The 13257-nt window shown below is 42.7% G+C and overlaps 1 protein-coding gene across 3 annotated transcripts in view; it reads right to left on the bottom strand.

Annotated features, from left to right (window-relative positions):
- The window catches only part of MIPEP (mitochondrial intermediate peptidase), a 100344-nt gene that overhangs the window by 62762 nt on the left and 24325 nt on the right, over positions 1–13257 (bottom strand). The gene's annotated exons all lie outside the window — the stretch shown is intronic.

The raw sequence follows: 13257 nt of genomic DNA, 5'->3' as shown, positions 1-13257 counted from the left end.
CTATACTGACAGATGTATTTCCCAGTAATTGCAAATACTGCCCAAGACCAATGTGAAGCACTATATTTAGCACAATGTATAAAAATGTTTACTTGAACAATAAATAATGCGGGGGTGTCAAACATGTGGCCCATGGGCTGGATATGGCCCACAGAGCCCAATCATCTGGCCCTCAGTGCTGCCTTTGGGTCTTGAATTGGCAGACAAACCCCTTGCCATTCATCCAGCCCTCAGGGCCTGATGAGTTTAACATAGAGTTTATGTGCTTACAAAAGCGTGTAACTTATCTCTCTCTCTCACAGTAAGTAATTACCATATTTACCCGAATACAAGATGACCTTGAATGTAAGGCAACCCCCAAATAATTAGACTCTACACACAGAAAATATATAAATGTATTATAATTTTCCATGTATGGAACCTAATTATCAGAGGATCATCTTAAACTTGTCCCCCCCCCCCCAACTATTGCAGGTAGGGGGGAGGGGGAAGAGGTGATGAGAAGGACAGGAATGGACTGGGCAGTGGGAAAGGCTACTGCCAGGACAGGCACAGAGGGTGGGGGCACTAATAGAGCAGGAAGTATGGCGCAGGTGGTAGGGGGCAGGCAGAGACAGAGACAGACACAGGCAGCCTGTATCTCCACCCCTCCCACCCACCATTGTGACTGCCCCGCCCCTCAAGCCCCAGGCCGCCCCCAATTCCCCCCCTCCTCCATTCCCCCCTCCATGCTGCTTCTGCTCTAGCCTGGCCCCACAGCAGCAGCACAGAGCCAGCACTACTGTTCCAGCCCAATCCAGTAGCAGAAGCACCAGCTCCCTGCCACTCCTGCTCCAGGGCCGGGCTGGAGCCATGCTCTGTGCCCCACAGTGCAGCAGGGACTGAGCCTGCCAGCAAAGAGCAAAGATGAGGAGGAGTGCAGCAGAGGGAGAAGCGATGCGGGGAGGGAGACTAGGGGCGGTGAGGGGGGGAGGGAACAGCTGCAGCTCCGGCTCTGGCTCCTACCCCAGGTTGGGGCTGGAACTGCAGCAGTTGCCTGCCCACCCCTCCCATGCTTGATTTTAAGGTGAAGAGTTTTTTTATCCATGTTAAATGGGGAAAGGACTTTGTTTTCTAAGTGAGTAAATATGGTACTGACGCCCCGCAAAGAAGAAAAAAAACAAGAGATGTCTACAGCATGGCAGCAGGAAAAAAAACTGCTTTACCTCTTCCCACTTCTAGGGAAGTCTGGGGGGCTAGGAAGTGCCTCCAAAAACATACTCTCCTTTGAAGTAGGATAGTGAAGTGGCATGACTCACTGACAGACATTTTGATTTATGTCGACATCATCTGACTTGGAAGGAGAGGGGAGCATTGCAGCCATTTTTGTGGGACAAGCAAAGTGGAGGGGGGAGACAGACTGGATCAACATCACTGAAGCATGAAGTAGCTAGCTGGGACACCTGGACAACGTAAGGTAGAGAAGCACAAACATACAGTATTAAAATAAAAGGACAGAGGCTAACAAGACATGTACCTTCAACATTTTGTTTACATAGTGCTTGTCTGTCTATTTAGATTTTAAGTTTTTGGGGGGAAGAGCCGTCTCTAACTATAGGCCTTGAAAAGCCATAATGTGTCAAATAAGCCTATAAAATGCCTAGGACATCTTCACAATAGATTTTGGCGTGATCACGGGATTATGGAGAGTATAGGCATAGGCCATTTGCTGAAATGAGGGAGGAATGGTAGGAGCGTTCACAATGGGGGCTGTTCCACTTTAATACAAACGCCAGATTGCTTCTCCGCACAAGCAAACAGCATTACCATGAAAATCTCTGCCTCACCAAGAGAAAATCTTCCCAGTAGAGTTTCCCCCATCCTCGACAGCAGGTATTGCATTTAAATTAGCCATAGCTTAGCAGGCTGTTTTTTCAGTACACTGAGGTTCTCATCTTGATTAAACAACATTGACAACAGAGAAGTTAAATAATTTGCCCAATATCATATGAAATCTTAGATGTTGTCAAAAACTGACTCTTCTTCTAAGGGCAGACCTAATGCAAGAAGTACATGATTGTAAAGTTGGAAGAGACCTCAAGGCTCATTTAAATTTAACACCTTACAAGATCTGCTATTCCTAAATCATCCCAGACAGATGCTCATCTGGCTGCTTCCTAAAAGCCTCTAAAGAAGATGATTTCTTAGGTTACTTAGAAAGTTTGTTCTATTGTCCTATTGCTCTTCCAGTTTGCTGTAGGATAACTATTGCCTCTGTGGCAAGGGAGAACAATTTTTTCCACTTCTTACCATAGCCTTTCAAATATTTGAAAACTACTATCACCTTCCCATTTCCTCTTCTCCAGATTAAACATATGCTGCATTCCAGCTACTGTAGCATCTTTGTTGCCTGCTGCTTGACTCTCCCTACTTTCTCTAAATTCTTCTTAAAATATGGTACCCAAAACTGGATACAGAACTCCATCTGAAGCCTAACTTCAGCTGTGTCTTGCATACAATGTTTTTGTTAATGCAACCCAAAACTGCATTTGCCTTTTTGCAAAAGCATCGCACTGCTGACTTGGGACACATTTAGGATTCCTCCTTCCCTCCCGATCTTTGCAAGCAGTACTACAACCTAACCTATTACTCCCCCTCCTGTCTTTGTACATTTGTTTTTTTCTTCCCTATATGTATCTCCTTATGTCTGTTGCTAAGTTGAAAACATGATTGAAAAATGAACCTAATTATGACATCAGTTTCACTGATGGACAAAAACGGTTCTTTTGGACAGCCTTGCAGCCACTGTGCATTCTCCTTTAGTTGACAGAATATCCCCCATGGACAAGCCAATCCATAGTAAAGGAATGCTTTGGATTCCTTGCTGCTGCTAAACTATCATGAAGCAATATCCATGATTACCACTTCTAATCGAATGATGAGCTGGCCTCTGTTATTCATACCTTGGTCATTTTTCAACTAGACTATGGCAGTGCAATGTACCTACCTTAGCACTTAAAAGCTAAGTAATATAAAATGACTGCAGTCCATCTTTTCCTGAGCACATTAACCAGTTCTCTGCTCTGTACAGTGCCTTTAGCACCAAAGTTTGAGCCAAGATCAAGATCTTGTTCCTTATCTTCCAAAGTGTTCTGTGACCTGGACCCCACATATCAAATGATCTTTTGGAACTTCTAGGCTCAGGACTCCATTTCTCTGGCACAAGAGAAGTCTCTGCAATAAGGGTAAAGCTTGTATGTGCAAACACAACTTTCTTGCAGGCTGATCCAAGATTGAGATCAACTCCCTCAGGAACTAAGGATGATCACTTTTCACTTTAAGTGCAAGAGACCTTTCTATGACCCTGCCTTTTCTAACATAACACCATGTATATTTAAAACAAGACCAAACAAAGCATTACCAAAACAAGTCACTCTATTGCACTGCAGAAAACTTAGTTATTAATTTAAAACACAATTTTTTGCAATCAAGAAAATCATATTTTAAGCTTAGATGCTAAAAGATGCCTATATGGACTTGAGATACTGAGGAGTTCTAAAAGATAACTGTACTCACAAACAGGTACAATATGATAGCACAAGTTAAAGCTGTGCTTCTTCTGCAAAGAACCACTTCTGACTGAAAAACTAATTCATTTGTAATGAAATAAAAGTAGTTTCATGCAATTGCCATGCCTGTAACTACTTCTAATAATTATGGTTTTACAATAATATATTTTCCATATTTTAACAAGTTTTTGTGGGTTTTCATACTGAGACACCAACTATAGATAAAACTCCCAACTTACTTAAAAAGAAGCAGTGAAATTGACTAAAAAATAATGTTAAATATATTAGGTAAATCAACTTTAAGGGAAAAAAGAATATTTCTCCCTCCCCCACTCTGAATTTCCAGTTCGGTATCTCAGTTAAAGAATTCAGACAGAATGCAATTTTTAAGGCAATGATGCTCTTTAAATTATTCTGCTGTGCCTATAGGAATGGTACCATACAGGGCATCCATACCATATCGTTCTGAAATTCTGCAATGTGGTGATGCAAAGTAAACAAGGAACAAGTTTCTTGGATTTTACTATGCATCTGTAAGTAAATTCCCCAAAACCATGTTCCCTTTAAGCATTTGGTTCTCTAAAGCAAGGATAATTGTATGGTATTACAAACACCATGAAAAAAATGGATTTCCCAATGCAATGTCAAAAGGAGAGTAAAGAAACTTTGCAATGTAATTTTTTATTTTATACTCAAAGAAAATAGAAATATCAAAAAAGAGAACTGTCTCTTTGATGTGAAAGCCTGCTTTATATTAAAGGATGAACTATAAGAGAAATTCAGACCTGTTACTTGTACAGCATGTGGCTCAGCAGTATTTCTAGTTTCTCATATAGCCAAATGATTTAAGAAAGAAATTAACTGACACAATTGGGTTTAAATGTTCTTCAACAACAGCAGGCTTTAAACAAAAGGCTCTCTCTCTATAAAGAACAAAAATTCAGTGTGTCATTATAAATAATTATTTCTAAGCTTGTATGACTTCATCAAGTATAAATAAAATGCAGACTTCTAAAATCACTTTCATTTAAATTGTATATTTAGAAAGACTTTTGTGTACCAGGACTTTCATCTATTTTATTCAAAATGCTTTTGATAAACTTGAATATTAAAGAACAATGTTATTTACTCAAATATCACTAAAGATTCAACATTCAACCCTTTAACAATTATGAATTAGATGCTTTGCAAGGCTTCTTACTGGCAGCTATTAACTGCAATATCTGGCAGATGTGGAAATATCTCTAAAAGCTCTTTTTCCTATTGTCATCAAAAAAAATACAAAACAATTTTACTACTTCTAATAAAACTAAAATCTTGAGTTGATTTTTTTCTTCTCTTCCAACACCCAAGGAAATTTGAAAAGCACTTTAATTAAAAGATAAAAGTAAGAGGAACCCCTCAGGTTAACTCGAAGAGATTAAGACAGAGAAAACCGCTTCCAAGTTCCATTGCATGTCAGTAAAGGATGAAATTTAAACTATTACCTGAAGCGACACACTTCTAACAAGGATTTATACGTGGTTTTATTTTTATTTTTACGTACTATGCCCCAAACCATAAACTTTTACTTATCTTATGTTCCTCTTGTCTTTCTTTCTGTTAAGCCTACCTTTCTGGGTATTTTGTCAAGTCAGATTATTGAGCCTGAAACACAAACTAATTCAATTACACTTTAAGTCTGCTCAGCACAGAGCAAAGAACTACATATCCTACCACAAGGATCAAGACAGAAAAATTATTCTTAAAATTCTTTGCAACTTTTCTTTTGATCCATTTACCATAGAGGTTAATCTTTTAGCTACCAGAAGACTACTGCTTTTAAATCTGTTTAGTATTGTTTTTTTCAATCTCTTAATATGATATGGATAGAAAATATTAAACCTAACGAAAGTATTTAACAGTAATTGAATCCAAGATATAGGTAACAAAACATATGCAAATTTAGTTGCTCTACTATAATATTTCAAAATGGTTATTCATAGATTCATAGATGTTAGGGTCGGAAGGGACCTCAATAGATCATCAAGTCCGACCCCCTGCATAAGCAGGGAAGAGTGCTGGGTCTAGATGACCCCAGCTAGATACTCGTCTAACCTCCTCTTGAAGACCCCCAGGGTAGGGGAGCGCACCACCTCCCTTGGGAGCCCGTTCCAGACCTTGGCCACTTGAACTGTGAAGAAGTTCTTCCTAATGTCCAGTCTAAATCTGCTCTCTGCTAGCTTGTGACCATTGTTTCTTGTAACCCCCGGGGGCACCTTGGTGAATAAATCCTCACCAATTCCCTTCTGTGCCCCCGTGATGAACTTATAGGCAGCCACAAGGTCGCCTCTCAACCTTCTCTTGCAGAGGCTGAAAAGGTCCAGTTTCTCTAGTCTCTCCTCGTAGGGCTTGGTCTGCAGGCCCTTGACCATACGAGTTGCCCTTCTCTGTACCCTCTCCAGGTTATCCACATCCTTCTTGAAGTGTGGCGCCCAGAATTGCACGCAGTACTCCAACTGCGGTCTGACCAACGCCCTATAGAAGGGAAGTATCACCTCCCTGGACCTATTTGTCATGCATCTGCTGATGCACGATAAAGTGCCATTGGCTTTTCTGATGGCTTCGTCACACTGCCGGCTCATGTTCATCTTGGAGTCCACTAGGACTAGCCTGCTCTGCACAATGAGCCTGGAGCTCCTCCTGGTGTTCAGTATACAAAATATCACTGATGTTCACAAGGATCCTAGGGTTGCTCACTTCACTGGTAACTGCAAACAATAAAACTAATGACTGATAATGGAGATAAACAGATATAGCAATAAAACTGACTACCATTCCGAATTTGCAGGTTCAAGCTCCTGAGGATATCTGATATTTTGTTTTCTACACAAAATGAAATAAAGATACCAAATTGAGCTATCAGGCATCCTATTAACGTTGAGACTATTTGAATCTGCTGAACAATGTTATATCCCCTACTACTGCACTGAGATAAAAGAAAATGCATAAGAAATTTAAAGGTACATAATTTTATAGAGGTGCTGGGCAAATTCAGTCAATTCACTATTAGCAAATTCAATCAAAATTTGTAGGAATAAGGAAAAAGTCCTTAAGTCCAATTAAGGATCAGACTGTGCCCCCCGTGCTTATGGTGAAAAGCACTGAAATCCATTACACAATTTCCAAAATACAAGGTTGCAAAATCAGGTGCTCATCAACTTAAGCAAAGATGGTGAAATAAAAGTCGACAGGTTTAGCTAATTCTGTGCGTGATAGTGAAACCTTTTTGAACCATGGGTCAGTTTTTTTCCACTGACAGGGGCTTCTCTTCCCTGCAAAAAATGGGTATGACTTGTAAGCTTTGAAGTGCTTGAGTCCTCTTTGCCAGAAAAATGCATTCAAAGTTTAAGAATACGTATGACAGAACCATCACAGCTAATATGTAAATATTCTAGACAGAAGACAGACCTGACCCCAATGTGATTCTAAACAACTAAAAATTATTCAGAACTACGGATTTTGATCATATGAGCAGTGGAAGAAACTGATACCATGGTTAAAAAGAATATAACAGAAAACAGGTTTCTTTTCTATTTACTTCATTTCAAAAGAATTCTTAATTATATTATCTAGTAGACATAGGCAAAAATATACCGGTCATATATTGGTTCGGCACTAATAAAAGGAAAATTAAAATTATTGGCAATCAGCTTTTTTTGGCCGGTGTAGTCAATAACGTCACTGATAAATGCTGCGTGCATCTGTGCAGCTGCAGAATGCAGACAGCCAGGAATGCAGCTGAGCAGTGTAGAGAGCAGTGTCCGGCTGGTAAGTCTTTGGGGGGGAAAGGGCGTGGGGGTGCAGATCGAGGCCCCCACAGTGAGGGAAGGAGTGGGGCAGGTGCAAGTGAATGCAACCCGGTGGGTGATTTGTCCAGGGGGTGTGGAAGGGTGGGCACCTCCCCACCATTGCGTGCACCCCTAGGGGAGCCATGGGGGGGCATGCACCCCCTGTATTTTGTCACAACCCAGTTAATCAGTGCCCATGCCACTAGCAAGAGATACCATTCAAATAGTCAACTAAGGGTTAAAAGAAATTCTTGCCAGAAACTCCTGAAACAAAATCCTGGCAGAGAGCTGTATATAATTTATGCCCACGTCACAAACAAGAAACAAAACTTAAGACTGGTCAGGGTGAAAGGGGATAGCCCTGCCATAAATCCCTGCAATTGGTCAAGAAACAAGCGTAAGCCCCTCATCGTAACCTCATACGTAACAGGCAGAAAACCTAACCCACTACCTTGTAACCTGATAGCAACCTGCGAGCACAAAGAACTGCTGCTTGCCAGAAAATTAAAGATTCCACATAACGGTTCATCATTGGGTATCTCCGTCAGACACCTCTGTCTATAAATAGTTTAACAACTTCCACCCAAGCCGGAGAACCCCGGAGAAATCTCTGAGGAGAGACCTGAGTCCATCACCAGAGTAGACTGACGGTCTAATCAGCTGTCAATCACTCCCCATTATCGTTAATTTTGACGTAATAAAGCCCTGCAGGCTCGATAGTTCGTTCTCGGCACGCTTCATTCATCATCGCTTGATATCGTAACCCAACCTTGTTTGCTCAACTGTAATCGATGCAACTGTAACGAAATAAAGGCTCAGCCTGCGTCGCACGTCACTATCTAGGCGACATAAGTAAACAATCTCCTGTAACCAACACGCGTCTGTGCCTGATAGTGATTTCACCCCATCCATCACTACCCGCCTGTCAGGTGAAAGTTTTACTGCTCCAGTGTGGGGGGGGGGGTCAGAAAGCAGCTGCTGGCGCTGCTCTGATCTCCGACATATTTGTGCACAGAGTGAGGGCAGGATACCTGCTGCAGGCTCAGGGCTAGGGGCTGCACCAGCCTCTTCCTGGCGGAGGAGCTGGGTTGGGGCTGCGCTTGAGGCAGGTGGGGACGGTCAGGCGGTGGCAGCAGTGGGAGTGGGGGTTACAGGGTGGCTATAGACAATTCTGGGGTGGCTCTAGCCCACCCCATAGCTACCCCTCCCAGTGCTGCCACCACCCGCCCTGCCCCCATCCACCCTGAGCGCAGCCACAGCCCAACTCCCCTACTAGGAAGAGGCTGGCACAGCCCCTGGCCCTAAGCCCTCACTGAGCAATCCGCCCTCGCCCCATGCACAAATCCGGGGAGGTAGCACATGCCCCCCAAGCCTCCACTGGGGATGCATGCAGTGGCAGGGAGCCGCCCCCTCTCCCCGGACAAGCCACCCACGGCTCCGGGATCACATTCACCACCCAAGCTGGGCAGCGTGGGCTGTATCCCTGTAAATCAGCTATCGGACTGGTATCAGCCGATATGGAGGGTTAATAATCCGTCATCGGTATCGGCCAAAAAATCTTTATCGGTGCACCCCAATTATCTAGTGCTTCTATTTTTGGTTGACTTCAGTGACACATGTCTATACCAGGCAATAAGAAAAAAATGACTAAACAATTATTAAGCAATTACTAAACAAACCTGTTGTCTCGTCTCTTGTGCTTATCTCTCAGGGTAATAGACATCTGTCTACATGCTATTTAATAAAACACAGCCCTAACACTGACTGAGATTTCTAAGGCTGTCATGATACCATATACATTACTTATTTATTATTAGATGTATATCCTACCCTATCCAAAAGGCTCAGGCTGGCTTACAACCCACAGACAGGATTTCCTAAACAACATCCCAAACCCAGAGAACTCCAAAAAGAGGATTAATCTAATCTTTAATGAAAACATTTTATTTATAAATAGCAAAAGTACTCTTTTAAAATAAATTCATTGAAGTATGGACATACTAATAAAGAATCAAGACAAAACCAAAGCTAAAGTTACCAATACAGTGCTGGAAAAAAGAGAGAGAGACACACAATGATAAGCTGCACCACTAAAGTCCCCTGTACACAAGACTATGGAATCACAGGGCTGGAAGAGAATGACAGGACTAACCAAAACCATGGCAAGATATGCAAAACCAAAGCAATTCCTTCTCAACATTTTTAAGAACAAACTATAGGGGTAAATCTGGGACAAAATATTAAAAATGTAAGGAGGAGCAACTCTGCAATCTTTGGGGGAAAAACACTGAAATAGGAATATATTCTCTGTATAGTAGCCTGTTACTGATAATTTCATAGCACACACACAGTAATGGATGACAGTGTGACATGTAAGTGTCACAGGGAATTGATCACTCATCTTCTAATGGCTGCAATAATTACAATTCTAAAAGCCTAGAAGAGAAGTGCCATCCTTAAATTTACTGACTGGTTTCAAAAAGTTTGAAAAGTTTAAGTAATGGAAAAGTTGTCCTATCAAGTCAGTGTTCTGCAAGGGAGAAGGCAAGAACTTGGAATTTGCTAAAAAAGAATAGTCTGCCTCCAAACCAGAATATGTGGAAAATGTTTTTGAATACTGAAGTGCAAGTTCTAGGAGCTAACATATAGGAATGAATTTGAAATGAGTTTGAGGTTTGGAGGTACAGGTAAGTGGAGGATAGTGAAATTGCATTGTGCGAAGTTAAGAGAGAGGGGAGTTATTATTACATAGCAATGAAGAAACACAACAGATTACACAGATGGGCAAATGGGCAGCTGTCAAAGAGGTGGGAAGGGAAAAGGAGAACAAGACTTCTGTGGGCACTGATTTGGGTTGCAGGTGGGAGACTGGAATCTATTATTCCAGAAGTTGGATTTATTAATAAGTTAAAAAAAAAAGGAAATAATGGGCAATAATGACAAGTAGATAAAAGAGATTAAATGATGCATACTAAAGGTTTGTTCTGCATTGTCTGATTCTTGAGGACTCTCTACAGCAAGTCTGGTAAAAAAAAAAACCCTATTGCTGAACTAGAGATCATGGTTTTTCATGGTGTGTGATGGGAGATGGGGCGGCAGAACTAAGGCATGTATTGTGACATAAAAGAGAAAATGCTATGTAGATATTTTGGTCAAAAAGACACACACAGGCACCCTCCACATAAAGGAGGGTAAGATTACAATTACTGGTATACTGGTATGTAATTCCTGCCTAGTTTCTTGCATATAGTATGATCTGTAATATTTTGCAATGGGGTAGTAAAATTCACTTTTAGGGGTAATATTTTCCATTACCTGGTACTTTGCCTAGTTATCATAAGCCTCATAAAGTAAGTTTAAAATACTACCATTTTGATCTGGAAGTGTTTTAAACCCACACTACACTCCATGTAATTTGCTATACAAAGATCAGAGAATTGAAAGATCAGGCTTTTATTATTTTCAGTAGAAAACAATGAGACATGCTCTTCTCTTGAGTTCTTTCTCCCCTTCTCTCTCTCCTGTGTACCTAGAATTAATTTTCACTGAAATGCATGTATCTCACCTGATAAATGAAAAGCAGAGATAGGCCCCAATCTTGCACTGTAATGAGTGGTGCTCCACATAGGCACAGAGGATCATTCACATTTAACCATATGCAGAGTCAGGGACTTCAGGTCTGAATAACTAAAAAATACATTAAAAAGTGCAAATTGTCTTCTGTTTTATAGTTCTCCTTTCATGATTACATGCTTTCATAGATTCACAGATGTTAGGGTCGGAAGGGACCTCAACAGATCATCGAGTCCGACCCCCTGCATAGGCAGGAAAGAGTACTGGGTTCAGATGACCCCAGCCAGATGCCCATCTAACCTCCTCTTGAAGACCCCCAGGGTAGGGGAGAGCACCACCTCCCTTGGGAGCCCATTCCAGATTTTGGCCACGCTAACTGTGAAGAAGTTCCTCCTAATGTCCAATGTAAATCTGCTCTCTGCTAGCTTATGGCTGTTATTTCTTGTGACCCCCAGGGGCGTCTTGGTGAGTAGAGCCTCACCAATTCCCTTCTGCGCCCCCATGATGAATTTATAGGCAGCCACAAGGTTGCCTCTCAACCTTCTCTTGCGGAGGCTGAAGAGGTCCAGGTGCCCTAGTCTCTCCTCGTAGGGCTTGGCCTGCAAGCCCTTAACCATACAAGTGGCCCTTCTCTGGACCCTCTCCAGGTTATCCACATCCCTCTTGAATTGTGGCACCCAAAACTGCACTCAGTATTCCAACTGCGGTCTGACCAGCGCCCAATATAGGGGAAGTATCACCTCCTTGGCTCTGTTTGTCATGCATCTGCTGATGCATGATAAAGTTCAGTTAGCTTTCCTGATGACTGTGTCACACTGACAACTCATGTTCATCTTGGAGTCCACTAGGACTCCAAGATCCCTTTCCACTTCTGTGCTACCGAGCAGGTCATTTCCTAGGCAGTAGGTGTGCTGAACATTTTTCCTCCCTAGGTGCAGCACTTTGCATTTCTCCTTGTTGAATTGCATTCTGTTGTTTTCTTCCCATTTGTCCAACCTGTCTAGGTCTGCCTGTAGTTGTTCTCTGCCCTCCGGTGTGTCCATTTCTCCCCACAGTTTTGTGTCATCCGCAAACTCGGACAGAGTACACTTCACTCCCTTGTCCAAGTCACTGATGAAGACATTGAAGAGTATCGGTCCAAGGACCGAGCCCTGTGGGACCCCACTACCTACGTCCTTCCAGGTCGATACCGACCCATCTACCAACCACCACTCTCTGGGTACGACCCTCTAGCCAATTTGCCACCCACAGGACAGTGTAATCATCCAAGTCACAGCCTCTTAACTTGTTCACCAGTATGGGGAGGGATACCGTAACGAAGGCCTTCCTGAAGTCTAAGTAGACGATGTCAACCCCTACTCCTGCGTCCAGGTGTTTTGTAACCTGGTCATAAAAAGAGACTAGATCTTTGATCTACCTGCTACAAACCCATGCTGGTTTCCCCTCAGCATAATTTTTCCTGCTGGGCTCTCGCATATATGAGCCTTAATAATCTTTTCAAAGCCTTTGCCAAGGATGGAGATGAGACTGACTGGCCTATAGTTCCCTGGATCTTCCTTCCTCCCCTTCTTGAAAATAGGGACCACACTGGCCCTTTTCCAGTCCTCCAGGACCTGGCCCGTGCGCCACGAGCGCTCAAATATTCTTGCCAGTGGCTGTGCAATGGCATCAGCCAGTGCCTTCAGCACCCTCGGATGGAGCTCATCCGGGCCTGCCGACTTAAACGCATCCAGTTCCTCCAAGTGACTCTGCACCATCTCAAGGTCAACGCTTGGTAGTCTGGTGCCCTGCTGTTGTCTCTCTACAATCCCATTGTGAGACTTGTCTTGCCCCATGTTTAGGAATACTGAGGCAAGGAACTCATTGAGGAGTCCCCGCTGTCTGTCACCAATTGCTTTTGCCCATTCAGTAGCGGTCCTATTCCACCCTGGGCCTTTCTTTTACTCCCTATATATCTGAAAAACAATTATTTGTTATCCTTAATTTGGGATGCCATCCTCAGCTCCATGATAGCTTTGGCCTTTCTAACTGCCTCCCTACAACTGTGAGCTAAGGAGGTATACTCCTCTTTAGTAATCTCTCCGTTTCCACTGCTTATATGCCCCCCTTTTTGCCCTTAGGCTGCTCTGGATTTCTCTGGTCAGTCAGGGAAGCCTCTTGGCCCCTTTCCCCCGCATTGGGAAACTGAAATGGTCTTAGGCCCCATCACAAGTTACATTTATGGCATGATGAACATGTTCATCATGCCGTAAATTACAACATGCAACACACGCAAGCAATTTATGATGCAACAAAATGGCAAACCT

The sequence above is a fragment of the Alligator mississippiensis genome, chromosome 1 (genome assembly GCF_030867095.1).
Source record: "Alligator mississippiensis isolate rAllMis1 chromosome 1, rAllMis1, whole genome shotgun sequence".
NCBI lineage: Eukaryota > Metazoa > Chordata > Crocodylia > Alligatoridae > Alligator > Alligator mississippiensis.
This window is presented reverse-complemented; position numbering and strand designations above follow the sequence as displayed.